The sequence below is a fragment of the Rhinoraja longicauda genome, chromosome 18 (genome assembly GCF_053455715.1).
Source record: "Rhinoraja longicauda isolate Sanriku21f chromosome 18, sRhiLon1.1, whole genome shotgun sequence".
NCBI classification, from domain to species: domain Eukaryota; kingdom Metazoa; phylum Chordata; class Chondrichthyes; order Rajiformes; family Arhynchobatidae; genus Rhinoraja; species Rhinoraja longicauda.
The window spans coordinates 13,832,209-13,850,257 of NC_135970.1; the positions used below are offsets into that span (position 1 = coordinate 13,832,209).

General features: G+C 39.5%; 1 protein-coding gene across 1 annotated transcript in view; it reads right to left on the minus strand.

The window, feature by feature from the left end:
* kcnq1.1 (potassium voltage-gated channel, KQT-like subfamily, member 1.1) overlaps window positions 1–18,049 on the minus strand; it is a 702,428-nt gene that overhangs the window by 683,719 nt on the left and 660 nt on the right. The gene's annotated exons all lie outside the window — the stretch shown is intronic.

An 18,049-nucleotide genomic window follows, 5' to 3' on the forward strand; every position in this document is an offset into this window, starting at 1 on the left:
GTGTGTAGGATAGTGCTAGTGTACGGGGATCACTAGTCGGAGCAGACGCGATGGGCCGAAGGAATTGTTTCCACACTGTATCCCATCCGAAGAGCCTATTGCTGATGCAACTATTATTTATTGGCCATCCATCAATAACTAATTAGGTCATTTCAGAGGATGATTAAGAATCAATCACATTACTGTGGTCCAGGAGTCACATCTAGACCATTAGTTAAGAATGGTATTTTTGTTTTCTTAAAGGACACCATTTTTTTTACAGTTCTATAGTTATCAGGGTGGCACATTGGCGCAGCGGTAGAGCTACTGCCTTACAATGCCAGAGGTTCGATCCTGACTACAGATGCTGACTGTACGGAGTTTGTACGTTGGTCTCTGTGACCGCATGGGATTTCTTTGGGTTCTCCGATTTCCTCCCACATCTCAAAGATATGCTCAAACTCTCAAACTCTAGGCTTGTAGGTGAATTGGCTTCTGCAAATTGCTCCTTGTGTGTGGGATAGAACTAGTGTATGGCTCAGCGTGGACTCAGTGGGCCAAAAGGCCTGTTTCCACACTATCTCCAAACTAAACTAAAATTCTGGACACTAGTAATTTTTAGATCCAGACTATTTTAACTATATTTAAGTTCCCCACCAGCTATGTGGGATTTGAAGTCATTATTTCAGATCATTAATTTGGATCTCTAAATTACTTATCCAGTGATAACCATGCTACTGTACAGGATTAGGTATCAGCCTACTGAATTAAGAGTTACTCAAAACATTACGCGCAAACACTTCCACAAATCTTTTCCTGATCATTGAATTAGTTCAAGGATTTGAGTTTATTTTATTTTATTTTATTTTTTATTTTTTTTGAAAAGCATATGTACAAATAGAAATAAGAAAAAACACATTTGTTACAAAGTTCTTACATAGCTTCAATTTTTAAATTTTTGAAGAGAGAAAGTAAAAATAAAAATAAAAAACTATAAACTTGGGGAGAGAGAATAAGAGGGTTAATAAAAAAAAAAAAAAGGATCTAACAATAAAAATTAAAGGGAGTAGATCCGGGAGACAATAACCACAGTTGTACATCCAACCCCTAACTCAAGTTTCAACTTTTAATTTAAATTTTTTTATTTTAGTCCTGTGCCAAACCCATTTACTTTTCTAAAAATTCAATAAATGGAGACCATATTTTTAAAAATAACTCAGGTTTGTCGATTAAGGCAAACCTTATTTTTTCCAAATGCAGGGTCTCTGTCATTTCCGTAGTCCACATTTTAATTGTGGGGGTTATTGGTTTTTTCCAAAATTTAAGTATTAATTTTTTCGCAGTTATTAGACTGTAATCAAGAAAATGTACCTGACTTACTGTAAAATTTGTAGTATGTTCTGATAATCCTAATATAATTAATTTTGGGCCCATATCTAATTTTTTATTAATAACTTTAGAAACTATTTTAAAAATCTCCAACCAGAAGTTTTGCATTTTTATACAAGTTACGAAAATATGAGTTAAATTAGCTTCTTGAAATTGACATTTATCACAAATAGGAGAGATACTAGGAAAAATCCTATTTAATTTCGTCTTCGAATAATGTAATCTATGTATTATTTTAAATTGTATTAAGGAATGTCTAGTATTCAATGAACATTGATGTATATGTTGTAAGCTTTCATCCCATATATCTTGCATTATAAATTGATTCAATTCGTCCTCCCATGCTCGTCTATAAGATTCTGATGACGGAATGTCAGTGTCAAGGAGAGTATTGTAAATAAAGGATATTAATTTATTTGAATTATAATATCGATTCAGGCATACATCAAGTGTTTCTGGACCTCTACACTTATATTCTTGCATGTGTGATTTTACATAATCTCTAAGTTGTAAATATCTAAAATAATTATTAACATGTAATCCGTACTTCTGCTGTAACTCCTGAAACGAAAGAAAAGTTCCCTTATGATAAAGATCTCCCACCCTTTTGATTCCATAACTTTTCCATTGAGCAAAGCCTCTATCTAAGACAGACGGTTTAAAAGAAGGATTATTCGCAATAGGAAGGAAAACAGATAATTTACTCAATTTTAACGTAAGCTTTAATTGTTTCCAGGTACGGATAACACTATGTATAATGGGATTACCTCCATATGTTTTTTTATTTAAATTTATTGGAGCTAAGAGGATCGCACCAATTTCTTCATCTTTAACCAATCCGGTTGTTGATCAGAATCATCCAACCAGCAGGTTATATTTTTAATATTAACCGCCCAATAATAAAATAAAAAGTTAGGTAAAGCAATTCCTCCATTAATTTTAGACTTACATAAGTGTCTTTTATTTATTCTATGAGTCTTGTAGTCCCAAATAAAATTAGTGACAATTGAATCAATTTTTAAAAAAAACTTTTTTGGAAGATAGATCGGAATTGCTTGAAATAAATATAGTAGCTGTGGAAGAAAGATCATCTTTATAGCATTACTACGACCAACTAATGATATAGGAAGTGTTTTCCAAAATTGGATATTTCTGTGTAATTTAGCAAGTAAAGGAGGAAAATTTGATTTAAATAAAGAAGTATATTTCCTAGTCACGTAAATTCCAAGATATTTAAACTTTTCATAGGCAATTTTAAAAGGAAATTGTTGAAGTATGGCCGGATTATGCTCCATTATTGGCATAATTTCACTTTTATACCAGTTAATTCTATAACCTGAAAATGAACCAAATTGAGTTATGAGATTTAATAAATTCGGAATGCTAATTTCTGGCTTTGTAATATATATTAATACATCATCCGCATATAAAGAAATTTTATTGGTTGTATGTTTAGTGTTGTAGCCATGAATATCTGAATTTGATCTAATACTCTCAGCAAGTGGTTCTATAATAAGGGCAAATAAAAGTGGTGATAGTGGACATCCTTGTCTACAACCCCTAGCTAAATGAAATTTAGATGACAGCATTTGATTAGTTAATATTCTAGCTGTTGGGGAAGTATATAAAAGTTTCACCCATGCACAAAAATTTTCACCTAGTTGAAATTTTTCCATCACTGAGAAAAGATAGGGCCATTCTACTTGATCAAATGCTTTTTCAGCATCTAGCGAGATGATTGCTAAATCTTCATTTAATAGTCTATTTGAATAAATTATATTAAACAAGCGTCTCAAGTTGAAAAATGAATATCGTTTAGCTATAAAGCCTGATTGATCGGGGTGTATCAATTTGTCTATAACTAGACTTAATCTCTGAGCTAAAATTTTCGCTAATATCTTCTGATCAGTATTTAAAAGAGCTATCGCCCTATACGAACCAGGGTCTTCAGAATCCTTATCTTTTTTAGGAATGAGGATTATTGTTGATTCAGTCAGAGTTTGTGGCAATCTCTGTTGTTTAAAGGCGTGACTATATACAGTTTGCAAACGTGGAGAGATCAAACCACTAAATTTTTTATAAAATTCATTATTTAAGCCATCAGGGCCAGGAGTCTTCCCATTTTTCATGGATTTAATAATCTCTTCAACGTCTTTCATAGTTATTTCTGCGCCCAGTAAATTTCTATCACTCACATTCAAACCAGGAAGATTACATTCCTGCAAAAACTTTTGCATCTGCGCAGAAGTATCTGTTATTTTTGATGAATATAATGACTGATAAAATTGCAAAAATCTCTGATTAATATCCTTAGGTAGTTTAAGCAAATCTCCATTTTCTGATCTAATTTTATGAATTGTAAAATCATCTTCTAATTTACGGAGTTGACGTGCTAGCAATTTCTGTGGTTTATCTCCAAATTCAAAATGTTTTTGTTTAGTATATTGAAAAAGCCTTAAAATATGAGCTGAAAGGATATAATTTAACTTATATTTGAGAACTGCAATTTTATTATGTATTTCAATAGAGGGAGCGATGGCATTTATTATGTCTAACTGTCTTATCTGACTTTCCAGGTCATTCTGTTCAGCTCGGTTCTTCTTGTTTTGAGACGCTTGAAAAGCAATAATACATCCTCTCACAAACGCTTTAAATGTTTCCCAAAGCAGGGACGCAGATGTTTCGGGAAGGTCATTTGCGTTAAAAAAAATCTCAAATTGCGATTTAAGATAGTCATAACATGCTTTTTCATTTAAGATTTGCGGATTAAATCTCCAATTAGTCTGTTTCCCCGTTACTCCTTGGAGTTTTACCCTAAATGTTAAAGGGGCATGATCGGATATAATAATATTATGATATTTCGAATTATACGTATAAGGAATAAGTTTGGAGTCCACCAAGAAATAATCAATTCTTGAATAAGTTTTATGCACAGGTGAATAAAATGAATACTCTCGGCCTGAAGGATTATCAATCCTCCAAACATCTTTTATATTTGCATTATTTATATAAGAGTTTAATAATTCACACGACTTGGATTTTGTTTTCCTTTGAGTTGAAGATCTATCCAAATAAGGATCTAATGTACAATTTAAATCTCCTCCAATTATCAAGTTATATTGTCCAAATTCTGGAATGGTATTAAATATTTTTTTTTAAAATAACGGATTATCAAAATTTGGTGCGTAGACATTCACCAATATCAATTTTGTAGAATATCGTTCTCCCACTAATATAACATATCTACCTTCAGTGTCGACTATAGAGGAAGTATTTATAAATGGTATACCCTTACGAATTAAAATAGCAACACCTCTTGATTTAAAGGGAAACGATGAGTGAAATACTTTATCAATCCATTTGCCTTTCAGTCTATTATGTGCTACATTTTTTAGATGAGTTTCCTGAAGGAACATTATGTTTGCATCAATAGATTTTAAATGTGAAAGTACTTTACCTCTTTTAATTGGTTCATTAACACCCTTGACATTCCAACTACAAAATGTAATACCTTTAACCCCTGTTTTCCTAATAGAATCTTGCATCTTAACCGATAAATGGTCTATAATAAAGCAAATGGTCTGGCACCCGGACTACAACATTTTTCTTGAATGAGGGGTGGATGATCTTTTGTACAGCGTAGAGTGCCTCCCGGAAATATCTCCCAAAAGTATATAATTTCTGAAAAATGACATGATAATAAAAGTTAAATCTAAAAAAAAAATCAATATATAAAAGGTTAAAAGAGTGCAGGAAAAAAGAAGAGACAACTAAAACTACAACTACAATTAGTGCAGTTAGTGTTAGCCACCCTAAGGTGGCAAAAAATCTAAGGACTTCCGTGAGATGTAAATAAAAATTAATACTAGCTCCGTTTTTTAACACAGTTATTATTTGTTTTTGTTTTTTTTTTAAAAAAGAGAGATAAACGGGGCGGGCCCGAAACTAATTAGTCTATAATAAATCGATTTTTCTATCTAAAGTGTATTAATTAAGTATTCAAAGTAAGGTTTACATAAATCAAATATTACTTATACTTCTTATTAGTGATGATTAATAAAAATATATATGTTTTTTAATTAATAATTATTAGTTACGGTTAATATACGTATAGTATATACACTAAACTTAAATCTTTGAATTTTAATATTTTTAAAGTCCAATCAGATGTCTGCCAATTAAGATAGCCGTGAAATCATAATCAAGCCTTCAGCGACCTTTCGATCTCCCGAGCAAATTCCAGTGCTTTATTATAGTCAGTAAAAAAGGATTCATTTTGATTGTAGGTCACTCGGAGTTTTGCTGGATACAACAAACCAAATCTGAGCGCTGGGATCTTCTTGAGAATAGATCTTGTCTCATTAAACAGTGCTCTTTTCTTAACCACCTCAAAGGGGTAATCTCTGAAGATGCGAATCTCATCGTCATAATTACACACATTTCAGCCTTTGATTTATCCAACTGCTCCTTAATAGTAGATAGTATTTCCCCCTTCATTCCTTTAAGGGACACTAATTCAGCTTTCATCTCTTGTAATTCAACTGTCATATTTACCACTTGAGACTTCATATCTGAAAGCTCCTCACCCACAACGCTGCGAAATTCTTCCAATCCAATTTTTTTAGGCTGTGGATTCCGGGTTGTTCGTTTGGCAGTTTCTTCCTGACCCGCTGCTGAGGTTTGAGCTGTAGCAGAGGCTTCCATCTGGCTTGATTCTTCTTCTTCCACGGGTCTTGTTCTAACCGTTCCTTTTTTAACGGTTTTTAACGGGGGGGTGCGAGTTTAAATAGAAAACAGCAGACCATCAGCCATGAATGTACCTAATTTGATTAGCTTCAAAAAATGGGCTGGAGTATTTCAACACGAATCAAAAAATGTTTGCTTCTAATCCACTGCAAGAAAGACTGTGTGGAATGCTAGTTATATACATGCAGCTGCCGTGTGCAAGAGACAATAGAAGATATGTAGCATCTGCTGTGTTTGGCAAAGCTAAAGAAACTTCCTTGTAGAACACATGCACATGGTGCTGTTTGGCAAGCACACTCTTTGCCAAAGAACATGCGCCTTCGGGTTGCTTCACAACATTTTTTTATTTATTTTTTTAACGGTAGCAAACAGTTTTTTGTTGACAAATGGGGCAATCCCCCAATCTGACTGATTTGGGAATTAGAAAACACATCACGAGGCAATTAAATGATATATTTACATCTCTGCCTTCACTGCAAAATCTTTGTGTAAACTAACCCGAAGGGTTTGGGCAAGTGAGAGAACAGTTTCCCACCATTCTGGTTCTGCACCTGTCGCAAATGTATTTGTATTGAGTTTATTAATTGGGCTTCAAGCCTGGCATGGGGTGTGAATCACATGATATTGAGACAGAATAATCTGTTCCTGGGCAATGGTCAATTTTAATATCTGGTGTCAATTCCAAGCATGGAAACCGTGTACGGTGGGTAGCAAACATCAGCACAAGTGATGGGGAACAATATGAGCAGCCTTGAAATAGAATTTCAATCTCATTCACATGGAATTTAATGGCTTCTTCAGTTCACCAGTTCAATCCACAGTGGCGAGGCAAATGCAACACAAAACAGATGGATCTCGAGCCATTTGTTGACTGAAAATGTTCTCTTCACCTATTTAAAATCTGGCTGCTGCCGTCAGGCCTCATCTCAGGAGAACATGGATAGGCAACGTTTTGGGTTGGGACCCATCTCTTTAACATGCTAATAGAGCATTTTTTTATTGTCATACATCTCAGACAGAACAATCAAATTCTTACTTGTAGCAGCACAACAGAATATTCAGTAAATATATGCACACACACACACACACACACACAAACATACAAACATAGTAATAAACAAACAATATTAGAGCAAAAAGACAAAACTAATGCCCCCAAATCTATGTAGCACAGAGCTTATTTGGCTGTAGTATTTAATAGACTGATGGCTGTTGGGAAGAGGCTGCTCCTGAACCTAGACGTTAAAGTTTTCAGGTTCCTATACCTTCTTCCCAATGGCAGGAGTGAACCGAGTGTGTGGCCAGGGTGGTGTGGGTCTCTGATGATGCTGGCTGCCTTTTTGAGGCAGCGACTCCTGTAAATCCCTTCCATGGTGGAGAGGACAGAACCCGTGATGGACTGGCCAGTGTTCACCACTTTTTGCAGTCTTCTTCGCTCCTAATGTTTAACTTCTCAAATAATGTTCAACCTCTCAAATCCCGCTGACAGCAGGGACAGCCCTGCGCAGCTCAAAGTGAACTCAGAAAAATACTGGTTTTAAGAGTGTAAATACATTTTCCAGAAAATTAGCAGGTGGATTTGGCAGAAACTGGATGGCCCACCCCAGAGTTTTATCCCATTTAATGTGCATGTTATTATAAACAGAGAAAACATCCTTTAGCTGCTCACAATCATATACAAAAGCTTGAATTATGAACAACAATACCTTGCTGGATGAGTCAAGTTGATATCCTCTTTACCACTACCTTTTCCTGTCGGAATTATTTTTCTCTTTCTTAACCCAATCATTATTTCTCTCAATTTCTGTTTACATCAAATATTTCTTCAACTTCACCCACCGAAAGTCCCATTTCCATGTTGCATCTCTTAAACTAAAAACAAGCCCCTTGCTTTTTTCTCATTGCTTTTTTGATTCTATGTATAGAAATTGTTATAGCAATTTTTATAGCAAGTTTTACAAGCTCGGAGTGTGTCAGAGCCATTGAAAGATGTCTATCAATTGGAGCAATGCCAAGACCCAAAAACTGTGATGTAAATGATCGGGGAATCTATTGTTGGGTGAAGATTAAGTCTTGAATAGAGCACGGGGACGTCTCAAATGCTGTACAATGTTTCTTGATTGCTGGTCTAAATCAGTAATGACTCAGTTGACAACATCATGCAGGAAAATAACTGCAGATGCTGGTTTAAATCGAAGGTAGAGACAAAATGCTGGAGTAACTCAGCGGGTCAGGCAGCATCTCAGGGGAGAGAAGGAATGGGTGACGTTTCGGGTCGAGACCCTTCTTCAGACCGATGTCAGGGGAGGGGGCGGGACAAAGATAGGATGTAGTAGGAGACAGGAAGACAGTGGGAGAACTGAGAAGGGGGAGGGGAAAGAGAGTAACAACATCTATGTCTTTGAGCAAGGGGATTCAGAGTCCATGTTGCAATCTGGAGACAAAGTTCAAACTAATGTTCCTGTGCAATATTACTAATTGCAATAAACTAATGCTCTGTGCAAATCATATTTGACAAACATGCTAGACATTATTAAGTGTGTACCTGATAGAATAGGTAAGGGACATTCATGGATATGGTGTTTATGGGATTTTAAGAAGGGCTTTTAGATTAATTTCCACATAATCGTTTGGTGTGGAAATTAACACACAAGATTAGGATTTTAAAACTGGCACGGATTAAAAATTGCTTTAACAAACAGGAAACTGCTTACCAATCCTGTGCCTCATATGCATTTTAATGAGATATTACAGCTCAACACGACCCACTCATACAGCACTTTGAGAGAGCCTCTGTTTTAGTTTGGAGTTACAGCGCGGAAACAGGCCCTTTGGCCCATCGATACCCATAAACCAGCACTATCCTACACATGGGCGGCACGGTAGCGTAGCGGTAGAGTTGCTGCTTTACAGCGAATGCAGCGCCGGAGACTCAGGTTCGATCCTGACTACGGGTGCTGCACTGTAAGGAGTTTGTACGTTCTCCCCGTGACCTGCGTGGGTTTTCTCCGAGATCTTCGGTTTCCTCCCACACTCCAAAGACGTACAGGTATGTAGGTTAATTGGCTGGGTAAATGTAAAAAAAAAATTGTCCCTAGTGGGTGTAGGATAGTGTTAATGTACGGGGATCGCTGGGCGGCACGGACTTGGTGGGCCGAAAAGGCCTGTTTCCGGCTGTATATATATGATATGATGATATGATATGACAAGTTACATTCTTTACCGAAGCCATTTAACCTACAAACCTGTACGTGTTTGGAGTGTGGGAGGAAACCCGGAGCACCCGGAGAAAACCCACGCACAAGGAGAACGTACAAACTTTGTACCGCCGCACCAACGTGCCAACTACTGGATTCTTACTCCATTTCCTATCTGTTAACCAATTTTCAATCCATGCCAGTATTTAAAGCCCTATTTTGTGTTTTAATATTGCACACCAAACATTTGTGTGGAATTTCAAAGTCCTTCCTAAATCCCATACACATCATATCCATGATTGTCCCTTACCTGTTCTATCACTTACCACCTTCATAATGCCCAGCATGTTTGTCATATGATTTTCCTTTCTGAATTCATGTTAACTTTTGTCTAATCCTGTCGAGATCTTGTCAGTGTCCTTCATAAATGAATAGAGGATAACAGGAGGGAGAGACACAAAATAGGAGTCCAAGCATGACAAAGTCATTTGTGAGGTTTCATAAGTGACTGGGCGACAGGCGAGACAGAGACAACGATGGAAATAAGTGTGAAGGATATGTTATGATATTTCAAGGCTCAAGAATAATAAGGACAGTTACTGTCTGATTCTGCAAACACCTGATAGAACAGATCTATAGAGTTTATTCTTCCAAATGAATGAGAGCAATTTGCAAATCTTTCCTTCGTTGCACATCAGGTACACAATCTGACACCACAAAACTTCTGAGGACGTACCTTAGAGGATCTAAAATCATCAATGTTGCACATGGAAGATGGCCCTTGGGTCTATAAATAGTGCTACCAAAAGGCAGCAGGTATAAAGCAGGAGGGACAGACCACAGTATAGATTCCTTGGACTTTGAGCACGAATAATTGTAAAGAGAAAATAAACTATATTGGATAATCAGGAATGAAATCATTTATAGACCTGGATAGACGCAAATTGTTTGGAGTAACTCAATGGGTCACAGGCAGCATCTCTGGAGACAAGAGATCCTCTCTCCTTTTTCTCCCATCCTTTTTCTCCAGAGATACTGCTGCTGAGTTACTCCAGCACTGTGTGTCTCTCTTTGGTATCCGAGGTACTCCGCCTGCAGTTCCTTTCTACAAAATCATTTATAGACCTGTTGGGAATTAGATGAAAGAAGGAATAAAGGTTCAACGTGTTAACAATACAATATGTTATCTTGGCTTTCCCCAAAGAAAATATACTTAGCAGCAAACCGTTTCGTGAAAACGCACCCGAAAAATAAATCGAGCATGATACACCTGACATGCAATACATCACTTCAAAGTGATAAAATAACAGTAACTTCAGCTTCAAAAGTGATTTATTAGTCATAAATCAGTTTGGAATATCCTGCGGATATGACTATAAGCCCATTAGACGCACGCTTTGCAGATGCCAGAAAATACATGAACATCCCACGAGCACACCCTTATTATTGATTGTGCTGCTGAATGCTCAGTAGTTGCCAAGATTCCTCAAGACTTTCAGGCGGCATGTTGGCACAGCGGTAGAGTTGCTGCCTTATTGCGCTGGAGGCCCGGGTTTGATCCCGACTATGGGTGCTGTCTGTACGGAGTTTGTGAAGGGGAAATCATGCTTGACTAACCTTCTGGAATTTTTTGAGGATGTAACAAGTAGAATGGATAAGGGAGAGCCAGTGGATGTGGTGCATCTGGACTTTCAAAAAGCCTTTGACAAGGTCCCACACAAGAGATTAGTGTGCAAAATTAGAGCGCATGTTATTGGGGGTTGGGTATTGACATGGAGAGAGAACAGGTTGGCAGCAGGAAGCAAAGAGTAGGAATCAACGGGTCCTTTTCAGAATGGCAGGCAGTGACTAGTGGGGTGCCGCAAGGCTCGGTGCTGGGACCCCAGTTATTTACAATATATATTAATGATTTCGACAGGGGAATTAAATGTGACATCTCCAAGTTTGCAGATAACACAAAGCTGGGTGGCAGTGTGGGCCACGATGAGGATAGGTTGGGTGAGAGGGCAGATGCAGTATAATGTGGATAAATGTGAGGTTATCCACTTTGGTGGCAAGAACAGGAAGGCAGATTATTATCCGAATGGTAGATAGACACAAAATGCTGGAGTAACTCAGCGGGTCAGGCAGCATCTCTGGAGAGAAGGAATGGTGACGTTTCAGGTCGAGACCCTTCTTCAGGCTGTTTATCTGAATGGTGTCAGATTAGGAAAAGGGGAAGTGCAACGAGACCTTGTTGTGCTTCTATCTCGGTCACTGAAAGTAAGCATGCAGATACAGCAGGCAGTGAAGAAAGTTAATGACATGTTGGCCTTCATTGCGAGAGGATTTGAGTTAAGAAGCAAGGAGGTCCTACTGCAGTTGTACAGGGCCCTGGGGAGACCGCACCTGAAGCATTGTGTGCAATTTTGGTCTCCTAATTTGAGGAAGGACATTATTGCTATTGAGGTTAATAGGTTAATTCCCGGGATGGCGGGACTGACATATGATGAATGAGTGGGTCGACTAGGCTTGTATTCACTGGAATTTAGAAGGAGAGGGGATCATATAGAAACATATAAAATTCTTAAGGGATTTGACAGGCTAGATGCAGGAAAAATGTTCCTGATTTTGGGGAAGTCCAGAACCAGGGGTCACAGTTTAAGAATAAGGGGTAGGCCATTTAGGACTGAGGTGAAGAAAGAAAAATTCACCTGAAGAGTTGTGCATCTGTGGAATTCTCTGCCATAGACGACAATGGAGTCCAATTCACTGGATGTTTTCAAGAGTTAGATTTGGCTCTTAGGGCTAAAGGAATCAAGGGATGGGGGGGGGGGGGGGGGAAGCAGGAACGGTGTACTGATTTTAGATGATCAGCCATGATCATATTGAATGGTGGTGTTGGCTCGAAGGGTCGAATGGCCTCCTCTTGCACCTATTTTTCAGTTTCTTTTCTATGGTTCTATATGCTAGCAATTTATTGCAGAAAATGAATGCAGAAACTCACACACAAGATCAGTCATATCTGTTAGGTGACCTTTCATCAGATCAGTTCTTTTGTCATTGGTTAGAAACTTTAACTTTGTTTCTTTCGCCACAGGCACAGCCTGTCTAACTGTGTATTTACAGAGGTTTTGTGCTAATCCTAATATTTTCCACCTTATACTTACGCGTGGTAGGTGTTGATTAACCAGCAGGTTTAATCTCTCCCATTTCCCCCCTGGACAACAGGTGCTATTAATAAAAGTGAGAAAGGCTTGCTCTAGTAGCAGAGGAACTTGATCTGTAGATGTCCAATATGTGGTTCCAACCACCGTGGGACATCTTTCCTGCCTCCACATTCCTTGGCCATAGACTTTAGATTTATTTCTTCAGTTCTCTACTCTTCGGTTATTCAGCTGCAACCATTCATACCATTTCCGTGTTAACATTTTAGTTCCATGGTGTGTTCGTTATCACCTTCCATTACACAGCAACATCAGGTGTGTCATTTGTTCATCACTCCATTTATCAGAAATGTTCCCCCTTGTACTTGCCCTGGTTATTACCTTGACCATCGTTCAGGGTTGATGGGGTAGGGGGCTGCATAATGATGCAGTTGACAAGGCTACTGCCTCACAGCGTCAGAAACCTGCGTTCGATCGTGACCTCAGATGCTGCCTGCGTGGAGTTTGCATGTTCTCCCTACCACTACGTGGGTTTCCTCTGGAAGCTCCCGTTTCCTCCCACTTCCACAGATGTGTGGGTTTGTAAGTTAAATGGCCTCTGTAAATTGTTTTAGTGTATCGGTAGTGGATGCAAAAGTGCGAAAACATAGATCCAGTGTGAGTGGGTGATCAATGGAGTCGATGGACAAAGGACCAGTTTCCATGCTGTATTTCTCCAATCAATTAATCGATGAAAAGATTGTTGGGCTAAAATGTTATCTCTGAGGGTTTTTTTTCTCTTTACAGCTGTTGACTGTCCAGTTAAGTGCTTGAGAGTCTGAAGAAGGGTCTCGACCCGAAACGTCACCCATTCCTTTTCTCCAGATGCTGCCTGTCACGCTGAGTTACTCCAGCACTTTGTGTCTATCTCTGAGTGTTTACCACCATTGGCTGCTATCATTTCAAGTCATGAAAGCACTCCTATTATTTACGGAAAAAATGAGCAAACAAACAAGGCACAGTCATTGTACCATTGCCTCCATAAATGATATATATTAAACAATGTCACTCTGAAACACAAGACACATAAAAGGGCCTCCTTTTACAAGATCCTGTTTCCTTTCCAGTGTTCCTGAACGCACCAGCCTGAAGAGAGCACTCTAAGTAGACTGACAAACCTCAGGGATTCCCAAAGCACTACTCTCGGACGACTTGTCGGAAGGCACTGCTTTCAACTTTATCAAAGAGGTAAATCTGCTCTTGACTCAGGGGAATCGACCTCTGTGCAAACAGGAAAGTAGGTAATGCGGTTCAATTCTTTACAGAGGCTGCCAGACACCCTTTTCATATTTAATATTTTCGTATTCAAATTTTCATCGGTGCTGTCACTTAATTTAATCAATTGCTCCAAATCCTCCAGCAATGGATTGATGTCCAATTCAAACATCGTTTAGTTGAGTTTAGATACAGCATGGAAACAGGCCCTTCGACCAGCGATCCCTGCAGATTAACGCTATCCTACACACACAAGGGTCAATTTACATTTCTACCAAGCTAATTAACCTACAAACCTGTACGTCTTTGGAGTGTGGGAGAGAACGAAAGATCTCGGAGAAAACCCACGTGGTCACGGGGAGAACATACAAACTCGGTGCAGACAGCACCCGTAGTCTGGATCGAACCCGGGTCTCCAGCGCTGTAAGCACTGCAAGGCAGTAACTCTACCGCTGCACTGCAACTCGACCGCTATGTCAGCATGAAGCCCTGAGAGTCAATTTGATATAGCTCTCATCATGCTTGACATGGAAAAAAGTTCAAGAATTTTAATCTGATTAACATCATTGACCCATCACCAAGTGCCAAGTAATATCAGGCAGATTCACACCTCCATGGCATGACACTTGATGCTGGAACTGCTTGGTACAGGACAACTGGGGTTAACGACAGATTAGGATCTCAAATAGGGAACAGCGGGGACCTTGCAACTGGTGTTCTTGCCCTCGAGTTGGGGGGAAAGCAAGCAACAAGGAACTGCAGATGCAGGTTTACGATAAAAAGACATCTTCTCCAGAAATGCTGCCTGATCTGCTGAGCGACTCCAGCACTTCGCATCATTTTTGGGGGGGGGTTGGGGGGGGGGGGGTAGGGGGAAAGTAATTTTAACATTACCTCTCTTTAACTACCTTGTTACAGCTAGTGAAGTCTTGGAATTTTTTGAGGATGTAACTAGGAAAATTGACAAGGGAGAGTCAGTGGATGTGGTGTACCTCGACTTTCAGAAAGCCTTCGACAAGGTCCCACATAGGAGATTAGTGGGCAAAATTAGGGCACATGGTATTGGGGGTAGGGTACTGACATGGATAGAAAATTGGTTGACAGACAGAAAGCAAAGAGTGGGGATAAATGGGTCCCTTTCGGAATGGCAGGCAGTGACCAGTGGGGTACCGCAAGGTTCGGTGCTGGGACCCCAGCTATTTACGATATACATTAATGACTTAGACGAAGGGATTAAAAGTACCATTAGCAAATTTGCAGATGATACTAAGTTGGGGGGTAGTGTGAATTGTGAGGAAGATGCAATAAGGCTGCAGGGTGACTTGGACAGGTTGTGTGAGTGGGCGGATACATGGCAGATGCAGTTTAATGTAGATAAGTGTGAGGTTATTCACTTTGGAAGTAAGAATAGAAAGGCAGATTATTATCTGAATGGTGTCAAGTTAGGAGGAGGGGGAGTTCAACGAGATCTGGGTGTCCTAGTGCATCAGTCAATGAAAGGAAGCATGCAGGTACAGCAGGCAGTGAAGAAAGCCAATGGAATGTTGGCCTTCGTAACAAGAGGAGTTGAGTATAGGAGCAAAGAGGTCCTTCTACAGTTGTACCGGGCCCTGGTGAGACCGCACCTGGAGTACTGTGTGCAGTTTTGGTCTCCAAATTTGAGGAAGGATATTCTTGCTATGGAGGGCGTGCAGCGTAGGTTCACTAGGTTAATTCCCGGAATGGCGGGACTGTCGTATGTTGAAAGGCTGGAGCGATTGGGCTTGTATACACTGGAATTTAGAAGGATGAGGGGGGATCTTATTGAAACATATAAGATAATTAGGGGATTGGACACATTAGAGGCAGATAACATGTTCCCAATGTTAGGGGAGTCCAGAACAAGGGGCCACAGTTTGAGAATAAGGGGTAGGCCATTTAGAACGGAGATGAGGAAGAACTTTTTCAGTCAGAGGGTGGTGAAGGTGTGGAATTCTCTGCCTCAGAAGGCAGTGGAGGCCAGTTCGTTGGATGCTTTCAAGAGAGAGCTGGATAGAGCTCTTGAGGATAGCGGAGTGAGGGGGTATGGGGAGAAGGCAGGAACGGGGTACTGATTGAGTGATCAGCCATGATCGCATTGAATGGCGGTGCTGGCTCGAAGGGCTGAATGGCCTACTCCTGCACCTATTGTCTATTGTCTATTGTCTATTGAATCAAGACTGTCTTAAAGGTCTGAGGATGCAGATTCAATAACTTTCAATGTAAGATCATTTTCAGAGAGCCACTCTTGTATCATTTTGAAACATGTCTCTCTCCTCACTGATGCTGCCTGGCCTGCTGATTATTTCCAGCATATTTGACCTTTTTTGTACCCTTCTGGTTCAGTGTTGTGTTGGGCCTCTCTCACAGATAGATTTCCATGAGGCACTTAGTATACCAACCTCATGTACCAACTTTATATCTGAATCTAAACCCTTATCTGAAGAAGTGTTCTGATCTGAAACATCACCCATTCTTTTTCCAGAGATGCTGGCTGACCCGCTGAGTTACTCCAGCATTTTATGTTTATCCATGTGGTGGCAAGTTGCTGTGATCTCCTCCTGTGGTCTTTATCCCAATGGCCACATAGTGTTTAATCAGTGAGTATCTGATATTTATGGTAATATTTTAGGAAACATGTTCTCCTCTTATAATTTGAGGAGTTCTCCTCTTATAATTTGCTCTACTCTATTTTAGAGCTCTACTGCTCTACTCTACTGCTCTACTCTATATGCTCTACTCTACTTTGCTCTACTCTACTTTGCTCTACATGTTCTCCTCTTATAATTTGCTTTACTCTTATAATTTGATCGCCTCCCCCCTCTGCCCCCTCCATCTCAGTTTGCTTTCTTTCTGAGTGGGTAGCAATCCCTCTCCCTTCAGTTTTTGGAACCAACTTCCTCAAGATGGATGGGACTTATTTTGGGCACCACACACTTATATGAGAATGAATTATCAATCATACTTTGACTTTTGTATCAACATCAATCAGTATGATGACACCAAACTATGTCACCAAATTGATGAGACGCAGTGCGAAAAAATGACCAATTTCACGAGCTGTTGCACAGAGCATATTAATACCTTGGAAGATCGTTAGCTTGCAAGTGTATTTTGTCGCAACATTATTCCCATTGCAATGAATTAATTATACAAGAACAGACTCTCACCCCCTCCCCCCCCCCCCCCCCCCCCACACGTCCCAATTAGACGGTCATAAAATATATTTATAATGTTTTAGCGTCCCCGTCTGATCGAACCCCCACTGAACTGATCAAGACTACCAAACAACCAAGATCAAGGATTCTCACAAGAACAACCTTCCAACTGGTGGAGACTTGAGAAGGTGGAGACAGCAGATTCAATAACTTTCAAAGTAAAAACATCTTTTGGAGGGCCACTCTTGTATCATTTTACTATTCTAACGAAATTGACAAAATCCAAAGAGAATATCAAGATTTATTTTTTCAGGCTGCCTCTGGTTGGCCGGCTGCGTTGGTCAAGTCAATGGAAAATTTGAAGGTGGAGATTGACAGATTCTTGATTAGTACAGGTGTCAGGGCATATGGGGACAGATTCTTGGTTAGTACAGGTGTCAGGGCATATGGGGACAGATTCTTGATCAGTACAGGTGTCAGGGGTTATGGGGAGAAGGCAGGAGAATGGGGTTAGGAGGAAGAGATAGATCAGCCATGGTTGTATGGCAGAGTAGACTTGATGGGCTAAATGGCCTCATTCTATTCCTATTCCTTATGACCTTATGGGGAGAAGGCAGGAGAATTGGGTTGAGAGGGAAAGATGGATCAGCTATGATTGAGTGGTGGAGTCGACTTGATGGGCCAAATGGCCTAACTCTGCTCCTCAAGCTTATGTAGTCTCACAAAAGTTCAAAGCATTTAAAAGGGTAGCCATTTACAAATATTACTCATAAAAAATAATATTTAGCAAGGTAAATCTTTGCGACCATGATTGGGTCAGATAGGGAGAGCAAAGAAGAGAACGTCCAGCTCACACTTTATCTAGGACAACGGCACATCAATTAAACCCTTCCAAACTCATTCAATGGACATTACGGACCTGACTACAACGTTCAAACCGTCCACCAAGGTGAACATACAACATATAAATAAATCAGTTAAAATCTAGTCATGTACAGACTCCGTTGGCCTCTTGCAAGTACATATTAGTTCATGGACTAGATTTAAAGAGCCAATTGGAGTTTTACCGTCTCAGCCAAACCTCGCCACCTTTTCTGATAAATAACTCTATACGCTGGGCCAGTTCTAACGGCTGCACAAGTTACAGCAACGTTGCTCAGAA